We start from the raw sequence: 13,349 nt of genomic DNA, 5'->3' as shown, positions 1-13,349 counted from the left end.
GTCGCCCGATAGCTTAGAAAAATTCGTACTATTCGAAAATCAGAATTTCTTCTTCTTCATGTGTTTGTTTGCAAATATTTCTCGCCGCTTTGATTCAACACCGTTATATCGCTAGCCCCAAGTCAAGTGAATTGCTTCATTCAACTGAATTCTGTTTCCATTACCATCTCAGTGGAAAGCCGCGGCAGTGCAATCATCAAGTAAGTACTTAGCAAAAACAAATATGATTAATTAAAACTCAATAAAATAAAATGTTGCCAAGACATCACGCACACTCATAAATACAAGCACTTTAAACAGATAACAAAAAATCTTTTGCGCTTTGGGTAATGCCCTCATGCGTGATATTTGTTTTTTCAGTTATTAAGTTCAGATATTATATTCATGCGATAGCATACACAGAGTATATTCATAGTACATACATATATGCGTATGCGTTTGTATGTTTGCAACACAGGTTAATCAGTGTTTACTTATGTAGTATGTGCAGACAGTGAGCAGAATGTGATAAAGTGAGTGTCAGTAGGCTCTTTCTCTCGGCGATTACCTCGCTTTGTACTCTTGCATATACATATGTATGCATGTATGTCTATTTTCTTGTTTATCGCCGATGCAAAATTTACTAATAGAATTTACAAATATCAGATAACGAATGCATTTTGTACATTGCAACATATTGCTACAATTGTAACCGCTTTGTGATCGAATGGGTTGCCATAACAACTAAAAGTAAAAATCTATCACATATATTCACACACTGAGGAAATAACCGATTTATCTAGGAATGTTTCCCAACCCCAGAATTGGTTGGTATGTGAAAACTTGGGAAACTATGATATCCAAACAAATCAATTTCATGTAATAACGTGTACTAAGAAATTGTGGCAAAACTTTTCTTAGGCCTCATAGACAGTATATAAAGACTTTCGGACTTCCAGGTGACTCTACATCGCAAAAGCAGAGAGTTTTTCTAATAACAGTGTATTTTAGAGCCTAAAATGGCAAGTTCGTATATTTGGGAACCAGTGTAAACACCACCAACAATGTCAGCCTGGAAATCCAACGCAGGATAACTCTTGCCTCAATGAGTCGACGTTGCGAGTTTTCGAGAGAAAAGTTCTGCGAAAGATTTATGGTCTTTTGCGCGATGGCCACGGCGATTATCGCATTCGATGGAACGATGAACTGTATGAGATATTCGACGACACTGACTTAGTCCAGCAGATAGAAGACAGCGGCTACGCTGGCTAGGTCATGTTATCCGAATGGACGGAAACACTCCAGCTCTGAAAGTATTCGACGCAGTACCCGCCGGGGGAAGCAGAGGAAGAGGAAGACTTCCACTCCGTTGGAAGGACCAGGTGGAGAAGGACCTGGCTATGCTTGGAATATCCAATTGGCGTCACGTAGCGAAAAGAAGAAACAACTCGGCTATAATCGCGTAAGCGGTGTCTACGCCAATTAAGAAGAAGAAAATGTATACAATTGGACGAAAACTTGACCAAGGCGCTATATAACAATCATATAACATCTAAGTGACTGTACTCCATATGGTTGGGTGATAATATGTGAGTTACCCGGACTTCGACTCTTGCAATTTACATGGTTTATGTTCAGTTATAGCCGAATTTAACCTTTCCTTACTTGTTTTAAGTGTTATTTAATATTTTCTTTGGGAATAGAAAGACTGATAATCACACAGCTATCAAATAAAAAAGTAATTGAATACATATTGTGAAATGACAGAAGTGGGGTGAGCAGTTCAAGTATGACAGACTTAAATTGATAATGTTCTGAGATTACATTTCTTTGTTGTGTAAATGTGAGATTTATTATACATTGTTATTTGACCTTCTGTGAAATAAAAACTTAATAATTGTGATCTGAACTTGAGCTTGACACTTACGGTTATGCTAATTGCTTTCGATTAAATTTTAAAACTTTATAAAAAAGTTCATATTAGAATGATGAACAGTTATATCGCGAGAAAAAGACACTATACTGCTGTAGTATATACACTATAGTGAATGCATAATTATTATAAGCTTCATATCAAACTATCGCATGCTGATTGTCTTTGATCAAGCCTATAACTGCCATTTATATTTATTTTCGGAGATAATGAAATGAACTATGAATACTAATTGGCGTTGTCAAAAAAAAAAAATAAATAAAAACAAAAAACAGCAAGTCATGCCATAAGTTTAATTAAACGGTGGAAAAATAATGATAATATTTATTATTATTATTAAAAGAAGCTGCCATACCCATTAATGTTTTACCAACGCAAAATAATCTTGCTGTTTTTCTAGTAAACAATTCAGTGAAGTGTTTGCAAGAAAGTTGCAATTATTCATAAGCCTCATAACTCATATTTGGCAAAAAAATCTTACCTTTGCACTGTGTGAACGCGCCTGATAAAGACATCTTTTTTATAGAGTAAATATTTATAGGTAATAATTTCGGTGAGTAGTCAAATGTAGGCAGGAAATTGAGCACAACCGGACTAAGAGAAATCAGTTTATTAAGTATAGTAGGAATGTGGGAGAGTATAGGCATCGAGCTCACCAGCACTTATTTGTGATTGCCTTCTGAGTGAGTATATCGATATATAATATTTATATTGGGGTGGATCAAAAAAAATACTAATGTTTTTTCGCTTGGTACTCTGAACCACGGTATCTATAGACACCTCTAAGAAAGGCTCTCCTAGAATGAGCTCTTAAATGTAATATATTGAATAAAGTAATTTGCATATAGTCTTGGAGTGAGTATATCTCATAACACCTTTTGTTCATGCCCTTAATGAAGCAGGAGGGAATCTGTAAAATCTTATATACTGAATCTTCTAATTCGTAGAGCGAATTTTTCGTTATGACCAAAGTTAGTAAAGCTAAATTTGTATAAATCTATCCTAATATAAGGAGGTTTAAATTCAACTTTAAAAAGTTTTGCTTAAACTAGATATTCCTTTCCCCTTTATAAACGCTTTCAGTCGTATGAGATTTGTTTACAAACCAATGGCACTTATTGAACAATTATTGAACTTAAACCAAATTAAACAATAATTTGGAGACATGGCGAAACATATTTTCGGATGTGTAGAAAGTGAGGGTGTAATCTTATCTGCCCCCGCCAATATTTTCGGTTTTCAAATTTCTTATACAAGACCACAATGGCAACTATGTCATTTATTTCAATAAGCTCTTGCAAGATACTATGCAATCGTCTCGAGTAATGAGATTTTAAGTACCCATTAAAAGTTTGTAAGGCAAGACGAAATATCTGTACGACGAGGCTGAGGCGGAGTTTTAAATCTCACTTACTTATATACATATTAATATGCTTCTGTATTTATATACATATATACAAATATAAATATGTGTAGAACTATTCTTGACAGTAAATCATTGCAAAATATGCTATACGTATACCCTATACAATGTCGAATTAAACTTAGATATTATTTTAAACAAAAATTGAAACCCCTCGGTGATAACCACAAACTCAAAAACTGAAACTCTAGTTTTTGGCAAAAATGGAGTTATTTTATTATGATTACTTTCTGTTAAGTTCACTACCATCCACTTGAGATCTATTGGTTCAAATCACGGCTAAGTCAATAATAACCAATTTAGACCGGAAACAGTGTGAAACAAAACTGGTAATAAGAAATCCTAGAATGTATTGTCTCACGAAAGATTTGAGACTTACATAAGGATCTCTACACATACTCGTTTATACTACTGGACTAATATAGGTATATATATGTATGTACGTATAAATATTGCGATTTATTTCATGCTTAAAAAGCTAGGAGAATACTTGAACTGCCTCACCGTGGTGAATTGATGTATTAAACATCTATGTACATATATGTATATATCTACTGATATATAAAGCTAAAGTTGCAGTAGTTGCATCGCTGTTTGAAAGCCTAAACTGTATGATAGCTTATACTTAGTACCGAGTAGCAGGTGTAAATAAGCAACAGGAAATGCACCCAGTTGGAATTACAGTTTAACTCGATTTTGAGAATTCGCGAAAGGTACACTTAAAGCTCATTTATTGCAGCTTTTAATAAATATATTTACCTTCACAATCAATGCATGAAATCTATTTTCAACATTTTACTCTGAAAATCGATTGACGCTCATCCGAGTGGATCGTACGGAATGAACCGCATCCAAAAGAATATTATTTTTTAAACAAGATAATAAAATAAATCAGTTTGGCTTCGGCTTGCTTCTTAACAGACGAAATCTCCGAATTTGGCTCAGATGGTCTGTTTTCTGTCCTGACACTATACGACAGAGGTGAAGCTGATCGCAGAGACTCCAATTTCTTTCGATTCAAAACGAGATTTAAGCATGACAGTATGAGCAAAGTCCGAGAACTTTCTTCAGGAAAATGTGGGAGTACGGGGGTAGTATTTACCCGATTTAACTATTTTTGCCAGTAACATCCACTATTAACGTACCACGTACTACAAAACCCTGGGTTTCATCAAGTTATAATACCTCACATACAAGATTTTGCTCATTGTCACACTGTGACATAAAAGTATGAAAAGAACGTAACTTACTAAATTTAGTCGAAATCGGTTGTTCAGCTCTCGGTATATGTGATTTTACCTAACAATGGGTGGTGCCGCCTCCATCGTCTAATTTTTACCCCGGCTTTCTTAATGCCCGCTCATACCATCTCAGGTGTGGCTCTTTTACGATTCTGTCGTATCTTTTAGTGGCTTTTAACAGTACCGTTATATCGGGATTGGACGCGGTTATCTTGTGATTTCATCCATTTTTTAAATGTCAGTAGGGGAGCTTAAAGAATTTATCCTGAGGTAATTTGCATATTGTAGCATTAATAGTCTAGGAGATATGTACATAGACAGGATAGACGTAGGAGATAGGAAGGCCTCGCGCCCTTTTTTTAAATTTTCAGCCCACCCCCTGTCCGCTGTGCCAATAAGAGTTCTTTAACTTTTTTAGTGCTTATCTATGGCACTTTATGCTTTTTCGGTTAATGGAGCTTTGTGGGCGTGGCAGTGATCCGATTTCGCCCATCTGCGAACTCCACCTTTCTTTTGTCCAAGAAACATATGTACCAAGTTTCATCAAGATATCTTCTTTTACTCAAGTTACAGTTTGTTGAATGAACAGACAGCAGACAGACCAGGTTCTCAACTTTTCTCGTCATCATTTATATACTTGTATATATCCCTTTACCTATCTCCATTAGTTTTAGTTAATACATACAATCGTTTGGTGAACAAAACTATTATATTCTGTAGCAACTGGTTGCAAGAGTATAAAAATTGATTACTTTGACTTAGAAACCATTGTGGATAGAAGATCACATAACTAAAAGCTTTCAAAGCACCAATATCTGAAGTAATTAATACATTCGTCTATGCTATTGCGTTTATGTGTGAACTGACATTGAAAAATATAAAAGCCTAAACTGCAAGAAAGCGCTCACAAATCACAATTAACAACGCAAACATGTATGTGCGTACAAGTGTCAAGCTTAATTGACCACTTATTGCGCTTGATAACGTCAGATGAACGGCATTCAACTCGCTTGAAGTCACATTGACACTTTCAAGCTAAGGCGCTGGAATTACTCAGAAAGAGGACGCCATAGAAAAATGTATATGTAAGTATGTATATACGTAAGTGCAAATGTATGCCAGCACATCAGGGAACACGACAGTTCTGGTAATGAGTTTATTAAGCCCTGGTCAGCACGGCGGGCAAGTGATCTTTAAATGGTTAAGAAAATTTTAGTTTTGGAAATTTTAAAAATTGTTTTTAATTTTTAATAGCATTTAAAATAATACTTTTACGCTCATTTCATCCTTTGATGATTTATGCATAATCCAATAAATTTTATTCGCACAAAAGATCAAAATTTCATCCAATACATGATGACACTTTTCATTCATATTTAATCCAATCCAAACTTATGGCGCAATGCCAATAAAATACATATACATACATAGCACTATATACTCATATGTATGTATGCAGAATTCGAACACACATTCATGCTAACTTATTGGAGGGCGGTAACCGAAACGAACTAAAATAAATTCGCCAATTTGAAATCGGTTCAAGCGCGACAATTTATACTTAACTCGGATGCATTTTCATGCGACGTTTTACGCATAATGTTCGGTGTTTTAGCTCCAGTAACCGTATTTTAGCCACAACCACGGGGCGCATTTGATAAGACAGTGAAATGATAAAATCCCTGCTATCAATGTTGCAGCTTTGCCCATGTTATATTCAACACTGACAAGTTTCATAAATTTCGTAAATTCTTTTCTCCCGGCCACCTAAAAATTCATAGCCCACTTATTCCAATTTTCGAACTTTCAACCTTAAATATTGAAATTATGTGAAACTATAATCTAAATAAAAATGCAGCCCTAACTTATGGATTCTACCAGCTACCCCCTTGCATGCTCCTACATTCAGTTCCATTAATCCAAAACTGTCACAAATGTGTGTGGGTATTGTGAATATTTACCCATGACATTTTGGCACATATTGAATTTAGTAATGTGGACAAATGCACGCGAACCCCGATGTCGCAGCAAACAAAGCTGACAGCAACGTGCGTAAATTAACTTAAACATTTGGACGTATTTACGCAATATGTATGCGAAGTTGTGTATTTATGTACCCATGTGTGGAAATGGACGCACTTTTAAGCCCTGCAAGTAAAATTTGGCCTAATTGGGAGTACTCAGGAACAATTCTGTTCGCTTTCGAAGTAAATTATAATTACCCAATAATTTCGAAAATGGCTTTAATGAACTTTTAAACCTTCCCGAAAGTCTGAAGATATTAAATCAAAATATCGGGATAAGCCCGTCTTTAAATTGTAAGTCAGCAATTGCAGATAGCCGTGTAAACCAAACAGTAGGGACCACGCTTTTCAGCTTCAAGAGTATAGATATACATACTAACATATAAGTATACATGCAATTGCGTCTTAAGGATTTCTGTCTTTTCTCAAACACGCCAGGAGCTGATTATGTGCCTTCGGAGAATTAGATATTGTTGGCTTAGTGCGAAGGCGCAACTATAGTGTTATAGTGTTATTGTTGTTGTTGTCTTATTGAAATCAAATGCGGGAATAATACTACTGGCTTCACTGCGTTATTGGTCGCTTTGTTCTCGCCGCTTACCGTGAATGTAAGCAATTCTCGGCAAACCATCGAATATGACAATCCATTGGGCATTTTCAACCATCCTGGAATGCGATTCAATGTGTGCTAAGCGGAACGCCAACACTAACAATTGCATTATTGCGTAGGTATACATAATGCGCGTAGGATTATACTTGTATGATGGCACCCTGTGGAGAAATTCGCCACGTCACAATTAGTAGAGTTCTAGTTTCCGACCCACTATTACTGGTCATATGCGCGGTAATGCAGTCCCACTGCAAGAACTTATGCCTTCCACTTTTATTTCAATTATGCAAGAAAGTTTCAGAATATAGTCCGGAACTCATTAGGTTAGCTTTGCATTTGAAAACTTGCTGATATTATGTTTCGATGCTAAAATATCGGAAGACAATCAAGTCTTCGAATATGGACGAAAAATGTAGAGATGATCATAAATATACTAAAAAAGATTCCCTCGTATATTATTAAAAAAAGGCAATAACTGAGTGCTTTTGGTTTAGTCTCATAAGAGCAGGAAAGCCAAGGCGAGAATGTGATATGATTCAATTTTGTTATCCTCCAACATTTTCAGATAAGGCCTCAAGAGAGGCAAACATTTTGCATACGACATTACGATACCAATAATTTCATCATGGGCAGAGTCCTGATAAACAGACAGAGAACTTATTTTAATGACATAATATGCTCTACCTGTGGAAGGGACCTTGGAATAGCAAACAGTACACTTGAAGACCGAAAGAAAGGTTTAACCTCTCTAATAATGAGACAAAGTTTTAAATGAGACGAATAAATACACAATTCTTTTGTGAACTATGTCTTTAAAAGTAGGACTGAAAGAAAAAATAGAGATATCTACTTCAAAATATAAATTATTTTAAACTCTTCGTGTTGCCATATTTTTTCTATTTGTCAACAGTTCTAGTTTTGCTATATTCATGCCACCCATATTTGTTTTTTATAAGCAGCCCTATACTATTAGTTCGACTGACCAGTTGCTGAAATGATTTCTGCTTCCTTTCATGCACTGGATTTACGTATTGAAAATACTTACATCTATGCAGCTATATTACGATATTTAAATTATATCATATTTTAATCATAATTTAAATTTCAAAACTTGCCCATAAACTGAAAACTTTCTGTGAAAATTAAAAGGCGAAGCCTAAGAACTGAATTGTTCTGAGAAATAAAAACACGCTGAAACTGTAGTCAATTTACATTAACTTGCGAAAATCATCTGCAGTGTCAAAAGGAAATGAGTTAAGCTGTTGCCTTCACTTTTCTGTCAAAAACGGAGAACCTGTGGGCAATCCGCCAATATTGTGCTGCGCTGGAAATATTAAAAGTATTTTTAAAATTGTAAATTGACTTTCACTAGAAAGAAGATACCTTAAAGGTACATATATATAATATTGCATTCAGTTAAGTGAAGCCTTTTCCAAAGTTGATTGCAAGAGATGGATGTGGAGATGAAAGTACTCTTCAATTAACATTAATATAAATATTTAAAGATTATTATTTTTTTAAAGGATTCAGCAGAAGCGCCCATTTTTCTTAAAACTTTCATGTGGAACTTTACAAACTCCAACAATCGGAATCAGATCACAAGAATGATTATAATAATAGAAGAAGAGCTATTATATTTTTATCTTTCTTAAAAATAGAGAGAGGCTAATGAAACTGCCTACATTTTGAATATAAAAGTACAATCAAATTATATATATTTTAGTATAACAAATTCACTCATTTAAGATGACCGAATGATAATATTTCTATTAAATTTATGAACACTTTGGATAAACTACAACCTACAATACTATTTTAAACGTATTTTGCTACAAGAAACCGTTATGTGAGCATAATCGAGATCATGCATCCTTCTCCATTCTCCATTTTAATTATGCACGCAGCAGCCGGAAGCGTTTGTTGTCTCGGGTGGATCAACTTACTGGTACTTAGCAACTTTTCATTCTCTATTAGTTATCGATTTTGATAGTTTTCCTTACAAAAAAAATTGCTTCAATAAATAAAAAATATTTTTAGGATTAATTACAATATATATGTACGACTTCGCATCTAGTAATGTTGGCCTACACAAGTTTCTTTGCTTGATTATGTTGCCTTGCACAGCTTGTCCTTTACTGTAACGCTTAACAGCGCAACAATAGTGCAGCAGCTGATTGTTTGTGTTGTTGGCATACGCGCAAGCGGAAGTACTTAAGCATAGCACAAACGGAAGTAAACGAAACTAAAGTTGAGTACTGCTTGTTTTACCGCTAAAAGAGTTCAGCAGGCGATTTGGGGCGTGTGTGTGTGTGTGTGTGTGTGGATAGATTGCATACCTTATGCTATGAGCTAAGTTTCGTCTCATTCATGTGGTTTTTGGGTGGTTGGTTTGTTTATGGTTAGTATTTTTGCGCCTGCCAACCGCCTGCTTAGTACTTACAGCCCACAACACGCTCCGCGCGCACGCCGCGTCCTTCCCGGCTTTGATATGCAAAACAAGTAGCAACATCACCGCCTTCTCCGTTATTATGCAATGCTTTTTGTATTACTCTTTTGCTTGCAATTTCTCGCAATTTTTACTTTGCTTGTCTTTAGCACCCTCCCGCGCTGTACCTCGCTCTGCCGCTGTCGCACGACTTGAATTTTAAGTTTCCCCTTGTTCACTGGGCAGACGCAAACAAGCCGCGCGCAAAGCGGAACTGAGGGCGAGTTTCGACAGGATGTACTATTCTGAGTTTTATGCACTTTTATTACTGTAGTAATGATGATTTCGTAGTTGTTGTACACTTTGTTGTTGTTTTCTGTTTTCAGTTTTTGGAGACTATTGTGCAAGTACAAGCGTTAAGTAGTAGCCAAGTGGCCAAGTCGGCAGCGAACACGAACGACGCGTCTCCAACCGTGTTTACGACGACCATCCAGCGCGGCAACAATGGCGGCTTCGTGTAAATATTAAAGGAAAACAAATTATTTTCGGGCTTAAAGTGTTGGCAGCGCTTCTAAAATGTAAACAACAACTACAAAGAGTACCCTAGACTGGTTTTGGTTCTGCTTCTGCTGCTGCTGCCTTGCGGTTTTGCACTTTTCTGTTTGTGTGTATTTACACGAAAGTAATTTTCTTACTGTTTTATTCTGGTAAAGGCTGCATGCACTTGAATTGCATTTACATTTTTGGCAGCTTTGTAAAGGGAATCGCATGGCAACAAAGGCTCTCTACACTTCTAAGAAAATGTTGAAAATAATTACGAAAAGCGAATCCAAAAAGTTGGAAATCTTCAGCAAAAGCATTCCATTCAAATTGAAGTGCAAAACACTTTTTATAAATCAAAGCTTTAGTTGAAATTATTCGTTGGAGTGCGAATTAAATCGCTAAATTGCGAAAAGGATTGTAGTGTTTCGGGCGTACTTTGAGTTTCACAAATCAGCAAATTGCAGTAACAATGTCTATTGTTATACAAAAGCGCTTCTAACTAAGATATTTAGCTATGGCAGTTAAAATTTCCATAAAATAAATAAGGACTTCTCTCCAAGTATACCAGATTTAAAGGTGACGCAATTTTTAAATTAAAAAATAAACCCTTTTTGCCTTACTTTTTGGATTACAGTATGACAGCATACTTTCGAAAATCGACGCTTTTGGGTTTCCTCTTGAAACTGAGTTAAGAGCATAAGAGAGTTTCAATCGACTTCAAGTCGAGCAAATGATCTTTGGATTTTATAACAAGGCCAACTTCATATCGAACTGGGAGAGTAGATATGCCAAAAGTGAAGTCATTCAATAAGAGAGGGCCCAAAAATTGTTTTGTTTTGGTGGTACACGCTTCATATGAATGTATGTGAAGTTTCAATCTGTCAATTCATTCTTTGTTTACAAGCCATTTAGTATCGCCGTGTCGCAGTATTTTTTTACAATGGAAAAAATTGAATATCGTGCAGTGATAAAATTTTAATTTTTCAAGGTGTGAAAAATGTTTAATGATTGTTCACCTACAATTAGGACAGTAGAAAGATGGGTTGCTGAATTTAAACGTGATTGTACAGTTGAAGGAAAAAAATCGTGAAAAAAGACCCGGTTTGCAGAGGAAATAAATCATTTTTCATCAGGACAATGCACCGTGTCACAAGAGCATTTTGACAATGGCTAAAATCCATGAATTAAAGTTCGAATTATTGGAACATCCACCGTATTCACCAGATTTGGCCCCCAGCTATTTCCATTTGTTTCCTGAACTCAAAAAATTTATGCGTGGCAAGCACTTTTCATCAAATGAAGAGGTCATAACGGCTGTTGGAACGTATTTTGTACACCTTCCGGACTCTCACTTCAGGGATGGGATCCACGGATTGGAGGATCATTGGAGCAGTAAGATGTGAACATTTCTGCATAGCATTCAATGAACCGGGAGCTTTTTAAGTTTGGCTTGAAGAAAAAGCAGTGGATGGTTTGCAGCCATCTCAACAGAAATAAAACTTTAATATAATTCTTCGCAGTAGCAAATAATTTCAAAATGCTAGTTAGAAAACTGCATAAATGTGTCCACATGTACGGTTATGTTTGGAACCTCACCATATCACCTCAGCAACTTCCAGCCGTCCTAAAGTGATCCAACGAGCCTTGTCATAATAAAATTATATTTTTGCATGAGAAGTGGCGAAACTTTTGCTAACAATTACTTTCTAAACTAAATGATATCACCCTGCAGTAACTCACAAATTCTCGAAATATTTTTGTTGCCTAATTACAGTGGATATGCCTAGGCGTATGAGTTATATTGGGGGTGCGATAGTATGTGAATTTCTTATTTATTATTAGCAATATTTTCTAAAGTAAATCTTTGGGTGTAAGGGACAATATTAATGCAATTTAATATAAAGTGAGAACTTGCAGATTAATTCTCATCATATAATGTCATATGCCAAATAAACCTCATCTTAATTAAATTTCCCCAAAATTATAAATCACACAATTGACTCTTAAATTTTGACTGCTCATTAAAGCGCAATATCCTTCATTGACAAAGCGATTATAGCCTAGCGTAAGAAGCCCCGGAAGCGACTTTTTATTTGCATATTAGCATAATTTTCAACCGGTCCGCGAAGAGACATAAAAAAGCAACTTTAAGGGTCTCACAAGCGGCGTTCAAAAACATAAAGCAAATAACTTTTAGTGACATTGCATTTATTAAAATAATTAAAATATTATTACATTAAAATGTATGCAATAAAATGAGAAGTAAAAGATTGAATAAAAAGGGAAATGAAAAGTAGCGAAGCAAACATCAAACAAGTAAGCGAGAACCCAACCGAAATTTTGCTGAGAGCCTACACATTAACACCCATTAACCTCTTCGCTGGCAATAAACGGAGCGCGAAATGAAAAACACAAACAAAACTGACGGCCAAATAGCGCAGAATTTTTAAAGAAATTGTTAACTAAGCGAAACGCCAGCGACATGACACCAAAGCGTGTCAGGCAAATACGAATATTATGTGTAACAACGGTTTCGGCGACCATGTCTGGCCATTTGAAAGCGCGGCAACGCAGCGAAGAAAGGAAAAAATGTGTAATTAAATTTTAAAATTTGTTGACCGCAACGTGCTGAGCACGCAAATGGAATTGGAAATTGGACAACGCATAGCAGAATACGCCAACAATGGCAGTTGTGAACAAAAACCCACAACAGTGTTGCACGGAGGGCAAAAAAGGAGGGTGCAACAAAAATTAAAAAGCGCAGTTAAACGCGGCTGAGCCGTTACACGCGACATCACAGGATAAGCAACAGCTAAATATAGTAGTACGAAAATGCTTGCTGATCATATTGTGTGTGAGCGGCAAAGAGAGGACCTAAAAATTAAATTTTTCGCTAAATAGAAATGTGCAAAGGTATACACACTTGAATGGTATATACATATGTACGTACCACTACATAAAAAGTCAGATTTTTGCTTGATATTAAAAAGGCGCTGATTTATGCAGAAAATTCAAGTGTGTATGTACATACATACATAGGTATATAAAATACATAAAGTAAATTCATGTATTAGGGTGTCTCTAATTTATAAAAAAATTAAATTTCGGTAGATTTCCTACATGAATACAGTTGAAGAAATCCCATATTATATTTACGCTACAATGTAGGAT

Source organism: Bactrocera tryoni, chromosome 1, assembly GCF_016617805.1.
Source record: "Bactrocera tryoni isolate S06 chromosome 1, CSIRO_BtryS06_freeze2, whole genome shotgun sequence".
Lineage (NCBI taxonomy): Eukaryota > Metazoa > Arthropoda > Insecta > Diptera > Tephritidae > Bactrocera > Bactrocera tryoni.
The sequence above is the reverse complement of the archived record's forward strand: the minus strand, read 5'-3'. Positions refer to the sequence as shown.